The sequence below is a fragment of the Vanessa cardui genome, chromosome 1 (assembly GCF_905220365.1).
Source record: "Vanessa cardui chromosome 1, ilVanCard2.1, whole genome shotgun sequence".
Classification (NCBI taxonomy): domain Eukaryota; kingdom Metazoa; phylum Arthropoda; class Insecta; order Lepidoptera; family Nymphalidae; genus Vanessa; species Vanessa cardui.
Window position 1 is genome coordinate 2,344,531 of NC_061123.1, and position 14,253 is coordinate 2,358,783.

The window sequence follows — 14,253 nt, forward strand, 5'->3', positions numbered from 1 at the left end:
ATAAAATACAGAAAATAAATGATATAACACGACTACTTATTCCATTTTCATAAATAAATATATCATTTCTATTGCGGTATGTTAAAATTATATTAAAAAGGTTTCATATATATTTTAGAGAACGATAAGAAATAAACTATAGACGATACTACTTTATAATTATTCATTTCAAGAGCAAATATCCAATATACTTATTTGTACTACTACTCAAATAAACTTTAGTATTATTACTTTCAATTTTAAATAATATTGTATCTGATTGAGATAGTAATATACCTAGTTACTTGCACCTTGGAGTACCTGCAACTCAATACACCCTTCTTTATTACTTCTATACTCTATTTTTTTTTTCTCTGTTATATGTACAATAAGGTATAAAATAGAGTAAAGTACTTCTACAAGAAATAAGGTGATATATAACAAGCTGTTTCATTTTTGTGCCCAGAGTATCTCAATTGGAAATCGACGTGGAAATTCTGCTAGCATTCGTACCACCATTCGACGTGGTCATGATTTACACAGCTACTATTTGAAATTCTCATTTGTATATAGTTAAGACCTTACTGTTAATAATGCTTATGTAAATAAATGTTTATTCACTTTAGAAAAACTACTTCAATTTCACAACAAAGTAGTTTTGCTATTAAAAACTAACAGGCATTAATCCTTTATTGCGCATTGAAATAGTCTGAAATAATTAAACAAGTTACTGTAGCTTTATTTCAATCAATTCAATTGTATAACATTATTAATGGGATGTAATATAAGTTTGCATTGTATGGAATGAAATAATAATTAAGTAATTACATAATAATTAATCAAAATATAAATAGATTAAAAGATAAAAATACAGTTTGTCATATAAAAAAGTTAAAATCATTGAATATTAAAATTATTGCTTGGAGTTCTTTAGATTTTAAATACTTCTAAAAAAGAATCCTTCGAGCCGGATTTGAACCAGCGACCTATGGATTACAATAATTGCCATTCTACAGTCCACCGCTCTACCAACTGAGCTATCGAAGGTGTGACGTGATATTTAACTTACAACAACACTATGTAAAAAAATGCACAAATTCAATTAGTAATCGTGAAATTGGTTAATTTACGAAAAGCATTACGGTAAATAATTGGAATTACCTTCAAATTAATTATATTAATCTATTAATAGTTCGTACATGTGCGCATTGTACGTCAGGTGAAATGAAAATGAAAATCAAAATGTCTAAAAGAAAGTCCTAATTGGTCTAAATTAATTCAAACGTGGATAAAACATACGATCGTTATTTGTTGATAAGATTAAAAGTGCATTAGAGTCGAGATCTCACTAGTTCCCAGTAATCCAATTCCAACTAATTTTCAGAGCAAAATAACTTTCGAAAGTTGCTTAAGTTTTTTAGATCATGTTGGATTCTTATCACGTACTTACAAAGTAAAAGCGAGTTCACTGTGAGGTAATTATTGCATTTCTTAAGTAATTACTGCGGCACCAAACAATGGATAAGCTACCAAGAATAATTATAATGAAACGAGAGCACCTCAGATGAGACAAAATTGATCGTCTGAAAAAGGTCAAACGTAATGTGACAAACACATGCTAAGGAAAGAAAATAACGTGCTCAGTACATGGTTTCTGTAGACCACATGTGCCCTGTATGGCTGTGTTTCGAGTATTAAGGTGCTAGCCCATCAAATTTATAGCCTAGCCATACAACCTCCTTTTCAATTTAGCAGGAACGTACTTGAAAACTCAGACGAGAAAATATCTTCATCAATATACTATGGATCTTCATTGTTATTACTTCGCAAACTTTACGTTGTAAGCCGTTCTATCCCTTGTGCCTATAATTACACGTATTCACACACACTTTGAACCAGTCCATATTTATATGTCCTTGTTCCTATTCATAGCCTGACCAGAATCGTATAAAAGTCGACTATAACGCTTCATATTCACTATCAGGCTATAAATATTTTAACTAATTAATCAGGTGAAATAATATTGTCACTACAACAAATTAAAGCATTTTAATTAACCTGATTCTTATAGAACGTTTACACACAGACATACACACGCACACAAACAAACAATCCAATTCAAAATATCAAAATCAGCAAACATTTGAAAGCAGCGATTGTATCGAGAGCATTAAATTTTCTTAAAACGTTTTAATAGGCAAATATGTTTATATATTTACATCCGTAGTAAAGAGCGCATTTATAAATGCGCTTATTATTATATATGCGCGATATTACTTGTCTTTGGCTTAAGCATGATAGCGTCTGATTATCTTTTTATATCTAGTGGAAAACCAGTTTAAGCGTATGAGCGTTATGTCCCGGCGTGAAGAGAATTTTTGTACAGTTTTTGTTGACATTTGCCACCAGTACTTACGCTTCGCATTGGTCACAGTTTTTGTATATTACGCTATGTCTTGTTATTCTGTTGTATATGGCGCGTGAAGAGAATATGCTCCTTGGATAAACGTCCCTGTCAGAGTAATGATAATTCTTGTAGAACCGAAATAAACTTGAATATACCGTGTCTTATATTTTAACAAAATACCTACAGATGACACGATCGTTATATAAAATGAATACCTATATATATATATCCATACCTATAAATATATCCATCTAACTTTGATAGTAGCTTATCATTTTAGGGGGCTGAGAGCATCTAAAACATTTCAGGAAAAGGATGGCAGATCCTAATAACGCAACTGTTTAATGGTTTTTAAAAGAAATGGATTCCAACTTCATAATGGTTTGTAGACGATGTGTGAGTGTTGATATTATCGATGAAAGCATTTAACCCAAAAAGTATAAGACGGCTCCTATGACACCTACAGTTTGTGATAATGCTCTTCGCCACTCCCCCGTAAGTGACACGATAGCATCACTTTAATCGATTAATATAATATCGCTTATAGGCTAAAAATACTGTTAAAGTATATTTAATTAAAAATATATTGAGATAATCAATCTTGTAGCATAAAGTAGGGTGACTTTTTAATATATCTTTTTTTTAATTCATACGTTAAAAGTATTTTTGACAAGAAAATGCCCTATTCGTATAACTAAGGCCGCTGGAGCAGACGAGTCCTAGAGTGGAGACCGCGTCTCTGTAAGCGTAATGTAGGGCGACCTCCAACCCGCTGGTCCGACGACATTCCCAGAATTGCCGGTGGAAGCTGGACACGGGAAGCAGAGGACCGTACAACGAGGCGCGCTCTGGGGGAGGCCTATGTTCAGAAGAGGACAGTAGTCAGTTGATGATGATGCTGATGATGATAGGTAATAGCAAAACATTTGATTATTATAGAAATTAAAATATTTTCATTTTAACAATAAGTTTTAGAATACTGAAATTACTGTTGCCTACTAAGGTAAAATTTGATTTCATTCCAACTATCTGCATATGTGCTATAAAAAAACCACAGGCGCTTAACAGTATATGCTTATAGAAGTGTGTATGTAACTCCTCATAAACGATTGGACCGATGTCAATTAAATTGATTCGATCGAGACCCAATAGGTCCCCTGTGATCAGGAAGTCACTCAAATTATTATTTCACCCAAACGAAGTCGGGTGGTAAATATATTATGGAAATATATAACATTTACCATATATACCTAAGTATGATAGATTTTAATATTGTGCTTGGGTTTCTTATTTCAAAATTTATGCGAGCAAAAATAATCTTAAAAAAAATAAAGTTTATTATTTCGAAGAAAAGTCTTTTAATTTGAATTTCAGATTTGTCCCTTCACATCTGAATTTTAGATTCGTCACTTTACATTCGACTTTCTAAAGTTATTCGAATCAAAACATCAAAATAAACTTCAATCTAAGATTCTAGAAAAAATAGATTATGATATACTTAAATATTTAATATGGTCAATTAATATAATTTTTCTCTAATTTTTGCCTGCGGCTTCGCTCCGGTTTTAGGCCTTGTTTGTAAGGTATTATTCATACAATATTTTAATACAATATAGCCCGTTTTATTCTGATGCATTAGCTACATTATATTAAAGTTTCAATAAAACTCTCTCACTACTTTTTGCGTGAAAATATAACAAACATCCATAACACATCTGTCGCTAAAGATAAAATTAAAATAAACTTCAATTTTTTCAAGTTCATTTTTTCAATCCGAACGGTGATCTGTTAATACAGGAAGTGTGAATTATACGTACCAGTATTACGTACGAGATTATGTTTTCCGAACCGATACGATAGGAACCTTCAAGAAAAGAGTCTATACATTTCTTAAACGCACCTACAAGGCCCGGTTGCCACGTGTTGCAGATAGAGTCTCATGTGAACCTTTGTACTCGTTTCCCCACTATACCATAAAAAATATGGGTATCAAGAGGATGGATTCATAAAAGTACCGTGATTTTAGTCCAGCCATATCCCACTGAGTTTTACATTTTTGTTTATAATTCTTATTATTGATTTATAGAAGAAAACATCGTGAGGATACCTATTTGCGTCGAATAAAATTCTGACACATATGTTACCATTAATAAATAATCTGCAATCTAGAAAACATCAATTCACGAAAATTCTTCTTTGCGAGAGTCTCTAAAACATTTGACTTATTTATATGTAAGTGCAAGAATATGTATCAAGAATGTTGTACTGGCCACTTTGCACTTTGAAACAACCGGAACGAATACAAAATAGGTCGAGTCCAAAGGAACAGGTTGCACGGAGAAGACCTATTACATTACGTCTCTTATCATTATATTGCATCAAAGAGCATACTTGTAGAAACGTCTAGTTCACCTCAATAGAATTTGAAATATAAGCTATCGTACTACAATAAGGTTTTATATTTCTTACAATAATATAATGGCACACTTGCTTTTTACTTTAAGTATACAATTGTATTGGTTGTTGGTGAAATTAAACGTAATTATTATTGCACGCTATGTTTTTTTGAATACGAGTTTGACCACAGATTACAGAGTTAAGTCAAATAATTACAGAGGAATTTTAGTGATGTATTTATAAACTAGGGATGTGAAAATCGACAAAGAGGAAGCTATCTAAATATGTTGTTGACAGTTCAACATATTCATATCTAACAACAGTCTGAGCTGGTCTTGAATACATGAAAGATACCGGTGGACTCAGCCCTTCACTACATTGAAGGTGTAAGAAAGACAGTTCTCACATATGTGTATGCGCATATGTAATATTATAGCGTATTCCAAATGGACAATGAATATAAATGTTTATATATTTAAAACACATACTGCATTCAATTTGAATAAAAATACTATGTATTTGCTAGCTAGTTCATTGTGGTCGAATCTCCTTACAAACATTCCGAATCGGTGGTGTCTTCAAATTCAATTTAATTTTTTTTTTTTTAAATATGAGACAACATCACATACATTACTCTGATCCCCATGTAAGTAGCCAAAGCGCTTGTGTTATGGGAAATCAGAAGTAACGACGGTACCACAAACACCCAGACCCAAGACAACATAGTAAATTAATGATAATCTACATCGACTCGGCCGGGAATCGAACCCGGGACCTCGGAGTGGGGTACCCATGAAAACCGGTGTACACGCCACTCGACCACGGAGGTCGTCATTTAATTAAATATGACAATTCAAAATTGCATCTAAGAATTTACTTGACTGAATAATATTTTGATAAACGTGAGAACTAATAGAAATCAATAAAGCATCTTAGCTCTTTTTAAAATGAAACGGAATTCGGAATTCGAGCTCACATTGTTTAGTACATTACAAGACTCAATTCTCCAATTTGTTGCCAATGCGCTGTCGTTTAGAAGACATATCGTCATACAATTTGTCACCCTTGATACAGACGGAAGCGATCACTATGATTAGGACGAATTGGTAATCTTAAATGCTTATAGGAACTTCTGTACCAGTACGATTTAATAAATATTAACATCTTCAACCTAAACAAAATGCATAATAAAGACTAATATAATACGACTATTTTGTGTTGGTTATTGAAATACAAATAATTTAAGAAACTTTAAATATATTTATAATATTATAATTAGATATTGAAAAAGAAACTTTTTAATATGTTAACAGTTTGTATAAACCGTTTCTGCTTATCACCATCACCGTCATGCGGCAGCGTGGCCGAGCGGTCTAAGGCGCTGGTTTTAGGCACCAGTCCGAAAGGGCGTGGGTTCGAATCCCACCGCTGTCAGATTTATTTTTTAATAGTAATCCCATTAAATAGGGTATCGTTATGGTTAAATACTTAATACAATTTATAAATTAATTAAATTACAAATAAAATACATTTTTAAAATTTAACTTATTTACGAAATGTACAAAATTTTCATATATTTTCGTATGTATGATTTCGGGTGTCCGGTAGAATGCTTCATATGAATATAACGGTACATATATGTACCGTAAAAGTAATACAAGCAAAAATAGTGTTTACGAATAGTGCATATGTCGCACAGAGCGTAAGATTTGACATTTGATAACGGGGCAGCTTCACTTGTTTCAACTAACACTGAATCAATATTCAATTTTATCTTATCTTACTAATATTATGAATGGGAAAGTTTGCATAGATAATTCTTTGGTATTCTATCACTCCAGAAAATCTGTATGGTGTTGTACACAATTCTTCAAATAGCTTTAAATAATACTTAAGAACTATGAATATAAATGCTTATTGTAGTTCTTTGAAATTACCTATATTTTTTCTTGACTAGTATCACTGCAATTATTTAATAGGTCATTTTTATAAAGGGCTAATAACAATTACCGAAACAAGTATATGAATTATAATTTTAAAATAACTGTCAAAGTTAAAGTTGATCGATTTTTTGTTTATATGTCTTTCTAATGAATTGAATTTCCTAGCGCTGCTAATTTATAAGGGGTTTTCAATGTATCAATTTTTTTTTTAATATTTAATAAATCTTTATTAACACAAGAATTAACAACATTAAATGTTTAAATATATATATACAAATATGAACTAAAACTAGTTACTGTATAAATCTTGACCGCGTGGAATGGTGGCAAGAATGCTAGCAGCATTTCCCCGTTGAATCGCAATTCCGATCCTCTGGGCAAAAAACGAACCAGCCCTGTATGATGTATCAATTAATCTATGTTTTATGTAGTTATCAAAATTACTAAACACAGCAAATAATAAGTCAAATACGAGCCGTGAATCCCAAAGGTAGCAGATTATTATTTCAAACAAAATTTACATGGAAAACAGCGCTGAATCGCGACAGATATACATTTAAAGTATTAATGCGCTGTCCGATTGAAATATTCTGTTGAATTTCAGATAATTAACATAATAAAAACATAAAATACTTTTAACCCTAAAATGAAGCATGGCGGTAAATAAAATGCTGTATCTCGCTACTGAATGAACGAAACGCGGACGATATTTGCATTTTGTAATCAGTGCTATTATTTTTAACCTTTATAAATGGTTTGGAGACTGAAAGGCTAAGTATAATATTAAATTTCATACCATGTTTCGTAGACAGCAGTCGCCTTAGGCGAATTTTTCTTGAAGAACTTGTTATTAGAATATTTTGTCTATGTGGTTATGCTTATATAAAATAAAATTAAAGATTTAAATCTCGGAGCAAGAGCTACTTGTAATTAAGTACTAATAGTCTAAGAGCCAGTGATCAGCTGACTTACGGTGTAGGAGCAAACTCCATATTACTGCCAGGTATACTGCTTCACCTGCTGTTGGTGAAATGGAGGTTCACTATTTCCATTGATGTTCCTTTGAGCGTGATATGGAGCTGAAATGCATATAAATTGATATTCATAACGTCATCGCAGCAAGTCTGCCGTGTTGATATCTTAAAATATATAGAAAAATTCAATGGCAGACACTTACTCCGGTTCCTTCTATATCTTTTACCGTAAGTCTTCCGATCGCTGGCTCTCAGTCTATAAGCTTTTGTGTGAGCGGAGAAGAATAAGGAAATATTTTTTCTGAATAACAGTACTAAAACCTAAAAAAGAAGATGGCTCGTAACAAGACGAATCTTAACTGACTTCAAATCCAGAGCAAGCATCAGCTTTCTATATTTATATCTTCTTTTATCTATTATTATTCATCTCGTTCTCCGCAATAAAGATACGTCATAAGGAAACCTACAGGTGGTAGATGATAATCTACCCACGTGGTAGATTATCTTCATTTATCGCACTGGAACAATGTTTTTCAAGAAGTTCCTTTTTTTAAAATGGTTATAAATCATTTGCCTAGCCGTGAGACATTAAGACGCTTTTACTTTACTTTACTAATATTTTTGCACTAAAGATAGAATTCGTTCTAAAAGCATTCATTACCACACAATCTAAGAAAGAACAAGAAATATCTTAAAGTCCAGACAAAGCCACACAAACATGTATATGGTGTTCGTTGACCTAGAATAGGTATATTTTCGAGTACCACTTAAAATTTTATCTTGACCCCTGATAGAGTAAGATGTACCTTTCTTCACGGGTAAATCTGTATAGCTAATTCAAGCTATGTATAGTCGATCTACACTCTAATTTGGATGGTATCCTAAATTCACCCATAAGTTTTGTGATTGATAAGATCAGTGTGCAATAAACTTAGGCTTTACGTTCTACTTTCTTTTCAGGTTTCATGGTTGATGATGTTTACTGATGAAATAGTTCTAGTCTGTGATGATGGAAGGTTATAAGGAGGCTGAAAATATGGGGCAAAATAAAATAGTTTAAGATAATGATCACGAAAAATAGCAAGACCAAACCGTAAGCAATTGTTTTTGATTTTTCGTTCGTCTTTCCAATCATATTGATACTTTATCACTTTGCTTCGACTTTCAATAAACCCACAAAGAGCGTCTAATTCATGAAGAAAAAATTAAAGGGGTGAAGAAAAAGGGACAGTCTTTGTTGTAAGATTTTGTGCAAAGCCGTCTGGGTAGGACACACATCATATCTTCTACTGACACAAGAGGGATTTAAAAATTTACTTCCCAAGGTTGGTGGTGTTATGGTGATGTAAGCAACTGTCTTTGAGCGTTGGTGATTATTTACTTCCCAGTGGCCCATTTTTCCAACCGTCTACAAAATAAACGGGTCACAGGTACAGTTAAAATTAATGTTTAATTTTAAAAATAAAAGGAAAATTTATAAAATCGTCATCAGACAAGTTGCATTTGTGGAATCCGAGTGTGTCCTTGAGGAGCAGTTACCATTTTCGTATAAGTAACTTCTTATAATGAATATATTACAGTCATCACTCAAACCGAACACGTGTGAAACTTTGGAAATTTCTCGTTATAATATGATTGGCACACACCCGTATATCCATGTAACTAAGCTGTTGCTGTTTTGTATCATTTGGAATGATGAAAAACAGAAACAGTTTTCATTTGTTAGTCTGAGTTTTCTGTAGTTATTCATATACTCTCAAGTATATTACACAGAATAATAAATAAAGTCGCAAGAGTTTCGTTCCACTCAACTTGTAACGTTCACTTGAGTTACAATCGCGCATTAGAGGAACAAGGGTCGCAATTGAAACAAAGTGGAGTTTTGTTTCTCCATTACGCACTTACTTTAACACATGGGGAAGTTGAACATTCGTTGATATATTTTTACATAAACATATAAAAAATGTTCCTGACTAACTGTTATGTGCATTGGTAATACAGTTTCATGATCTTTTCGAAAGAGATATAAATGCAGTGATTGTGGGACGATAGTTGTAAATCGTAACACTTTAACAAATTTGTTCAACAAACAAGTTTGTTATTCTGCACATATAAGGCTGCGGCTCTTCAAAATGAGACCATTACCGTTTTTTTTTTGTCCCACAGTCACTAAGAAAAAAAAATGCTCAATAGGTGGAATTTTTTTGAATACCAGACGATATTGATACTTCGTTTATATCAACGTCAGTCGGTTATACCTACGCACCCTCTTAATGGAGTTATGGAAAATATCATGCAAGTAATACGAATGCGTAACGCAAAATTTTGTTATGCGATGAAAAAATGATTAATTTTCCACTCGATAAAACAACTATTTTAGAAAACAATTTACCTGTAAGCTGTATGTGAATGCCTCATCCATACCTATCACATCCCGGAGTAAGAGTAACGACCTAAGTTCTCTTACTCTTGTAAATATTTGTCAAGGTCTGGTCGGCAGTTAATCTTGTACTTTACTGTATTTTGAACATTGCTTGAACGAACAACGACGTACTTATCATCTTTAGTAAAAACCTAACAATCATATTATATTTTAAATGATTATTATTCTTAATAAATATTTATTGTTTGTTTTATTTTTATAAAATTTTATTCTCTTGAAGTCAAAATCCAATTTCCAAAAATCTCCTAATGTCGTTCCATGCGCGACTCTTTTGTTAATTTCTTTTTTTTAATAATTAGTTTGCGCGGTCGTATGGTAGTACGACACAACTTAGATGTGGCATAGGCAAAATTCGTAAAACCGATCACATCCGAATTGAGTACCGAGCTATACCAAATTATGAATATTTATTTCTCATGCGAATATGATCTTTGCACAAACGTAATAACTTGTAATATCATATGACCTAATATATTGGTCAATTTGACGCGTGGATTTACATGCACTTGCTTTCTATGATGCGTGAATCTATACCGACGAATAGCGTCGAATGGCGCGATAGGGAGCTATTTCTATTGGTTGTGTAAATCGGCAGTAATCGGTTTTAATTTCATTCCATTGCATTTTCCGATGCTACATCTAATTTGTGTCCTACTATACGTCTTGTATTATTCTTTTAAAGCCGTTCTAAAATCGATTAAACTTTTATGAAATAGGATACACTAACAAAATATAAGTTAATGAAACATATAATTATGATAAAAATGTATGTAAATATGTACAGAAATATTTCTAACAATATTAATGAACGTAATATTTCTGGTGGCATTTTCCAATATATATTGGCAAAGGCTCCTCTTAGTCAAATTATCGGCACATTGGTCAGTAACATATTTTGTTTTGTTTTGCGTTCATGCATGTTACTTGTTATATTATATATTGTATAAACCTTATAATTAGATACGATTATTTTATAATTGTCCATATAATTGATTATTATTTCTCTTCATAATTATTACTTTAATGTATGGTGATTTCGATGTTGCGTTATTATTTTAATGTATTCATTTTTAATCCATTGCAAATTATTAATTTATTGCTTTTTAATGACGCATCCCTTAATAGCTTTATATGAATTATTTGCTTAATGTGAAGCTTAATTGGTCTATGATCTAGCTTTATATCCCAGTTGAATTAATTTTATCTCAAACTACTAATACTGTAAGTATATAAATTTTATTTTGGACTATAAAATATTTTGATATGAATAAATATATATTTATTTTAAAAGAAGTGTTATAAAAAATAGAGGTTACACATTTTTGCGTAGCTAAGTAACAGTCTCACTGTCGGGCAAAGGCCTCCTCTCCGTTTGAGGAGAAGGTTTTGGAACTTATACCACACTGCCCCAATGCGTGTTGGATACACATGTGGCAGAATTTCATTAAAATTAGTCACATGTAGGTTTACACACAATGTTTTACTTTAACGCCGACCACGAGATGATAAACACAAAATAAGTGCGTGAAGTTCAGTGGTGCTTGCCAGGGTTTGAAACTGCAATCAATAGTCAATGCACGTGGTCTAACGACTGGGCCATCTGGTCTCTAATAACTTATTATGAATTAAATTGAGACAGATTTTCACCTATTACATAAGAAATTTTTTTTATGCTATAGGTACGCGGACGGAGCATATGTGCCACCTGACGGTAAGTGGTAACCATCACCCATAGACAATGACGCTGTAAGAAATATCTATTCCTTACATCGTCAATTTGCCACCAACCTTGGGAACTAAGATGTTCCTGTCCATGTCCCTTGTGCCTGTAATTACACTGGCACACTCACCCTTCAAACCGGAACACAACAATACTGAGTACTGTTATTTGGCGGTAGAATAACTGATGAGTGGGTGGTACCAACCCAGACGGGCTTGCACAAGGCCCTGCCACCAAGAAAATCCGAAAAAATTCACTATAAGATTAATTGTTAGCGTTGACCACACACAAATTACATAATATGTTTATATTATGTGGTTAGATGATTTAATTTAAAAAAAACATCTTAATAAATTTAAATAACGTAAATCAATCATCTTAATAAAAGGAGTTACGTTTAATTTATTAATGAAAATAGTTCAATTAGTCACGCTCCCCTGCAATTTGCTGTAGTTTGATGTTTATTTTGAGTGAATTATTGTGATTATTAATCTTGCGTGTTCTAAACTGTATTTTATATGATACAAGCCACCTGCCCTGGTGTCGCAAGGGTAGAATAAGGGTGTATATAAAATGTTTATATAGAAGTACGAAGAACGTTCCTTATATTTTCAGGATATACTTTTGGTGAGTTATGTAAAAATGATCAGAGTGAATATTTGTGATGCATCCTCACAGTATGGCAATCTACATTATCAATAAATATTATTATTAATAATTATTTGAATGTTTTTTTTTTTTTAATTTTAATTACGCTGAAGAAATATAAATTTATTAGGTCGGAAAACTTAACGATCTTACACAGAAGATCTCACCAAACTTTCATGATGACCGGATGAATGGTTTACGAACGCATTGAGGACGTTTTTCCTCAATACAAAGAATCATTCACTTCCATTTATTAAGACTCGTTTGTAGCGGAAAACTTTCTCTATAGGAGTTTCTTAATTACCATTAAGAAGTTTGTAATTAAAAATCAAAACAAACTTTACTCAATGCAGCTTTTGTAAGCACTCAATTAAGTATGAATCAATCAAGTTAATTAAAAAAGATAAATTATATCAAAGGCATCGTTTTCGAATGTAGATTCTTTAGATTTACGTAAATTAATTAACTTAAACTCAGAATTTGATGAACTTTGGTATGAGGTAAGTTGGAACCCTAAGGACACACAAAATTTTACCTAACTAACCCCTAAACGCGAGTGAAGTCTTGAGCGAAAACTAACATAGTATTATAATTTATATTTTAGGTATATAAGTGCGATAAATACACTAATAAATATAGAGATCAATCTACTCCACACCATCTAAACCGCGATAAACTTCAATGCTTCAACACGTCGTTATAATAGTATATGCATTAAATCTTCCTCAGTAAATGGACCACATAAATAAAAAAATAAAAAATTGAATTGAAAACATTTGGTGAAAGGTCAGGTGTAGGACGAAAGATTTATATTCTTTCTTAAACTCGTGAAAGTATTTCTGTCAACTTCCAAACTCCACACAATCAGTAAGGTTTTATAAACAGAAAATCTTATGGTGACCCGACGGGTATTTGAACCTTTGAAGCTTTCACCTAAAATTGTTCACTGGACTAACAAGACATCTTATATCACATTAAATATACGATATATGAATATGTAATATTGGTTATAGCCAGTCTGGCATGTTTTTCGAATATCGAATAAAAACAAATAAAACCTTATTATAACAAATAAAATTATACAGAAAAAATTCAAATTATTCGCTTCGAACATCAAGGCGGATTTCCGTGTTCTCTCTAACAGCATAAAATTGACTAAAATCAACAGTCTGTTTTTGACTACGAGCAATGATTAATAGGATTTTTGTTTTATCTGTGCGCATAATTCTTTGGCCCGGCAACCTTTACCCGTCGCTGAGACGAATCACGCTGACATAGCGTATTTGCATTTTATTGATTTCGTTCCAATCTCAGTCAAATTTGTGTTTATATTAAACTTGAAATTCAAAACACGGGCATAAATTTGGTCTTTGAGACCTTTTGTAATTACCCACTTTATATTTCTTACCATGCATGGTGCTGAAATATCAGCTCGTAACGTATTATTAAAAAATCAAATATACTTTAAGCTGCATTTATTTTTTGTGTGTGTGTGTGTGTGTGTGTGTATACACATGTGGATCCCAAATGTGTGGACCATTGGATAGTTAATAAAGACATTGGCGCTGTTAGAAATATAAATCAAATATTACATCGCCAACATTGGGAAAGTATGATGTTGTGTTGTAATTATTTTTTTATTATTGATTTGAGTCGGTTTTAGACTGGGCTTTAAGAAATATTGTCTAATCCTTACTTTGTCAGTATTGCGCCAACATTGGTAACCAAGATGATATATCTCT

The 14,253-nt window shown here is 32.3% G+C and overlaps 2 non-coding genes across 2 annotated transcripts; one reads left to right on the top strand and one right to left on the bottom strand.

The window, feature by feature from the left end:
* Positions 1-937: 937 nt before the first annotated feature.
* Positions 938-1,026, bottom strand: Trnay-gua. Its single transcript is given in 2 exon segments — positions 938-973; positions 990-1,026. It is a non-coding gene; the product is annotated as a tRNA-Tyr (tRNA).
* A 5,111-nt stretch (positions 1,027-6,137) lies between these two features.
* Trnal-uag lies at positions 6,138-6,217 on the top strand. Its single transcript has one exon. It is a non-coding gene; the product is annotated as a tRNA-Leu (tRNA).
* The last annotated feature ends 8,036 nt before the right edge of the window (positions 6,218-14,253 follow it).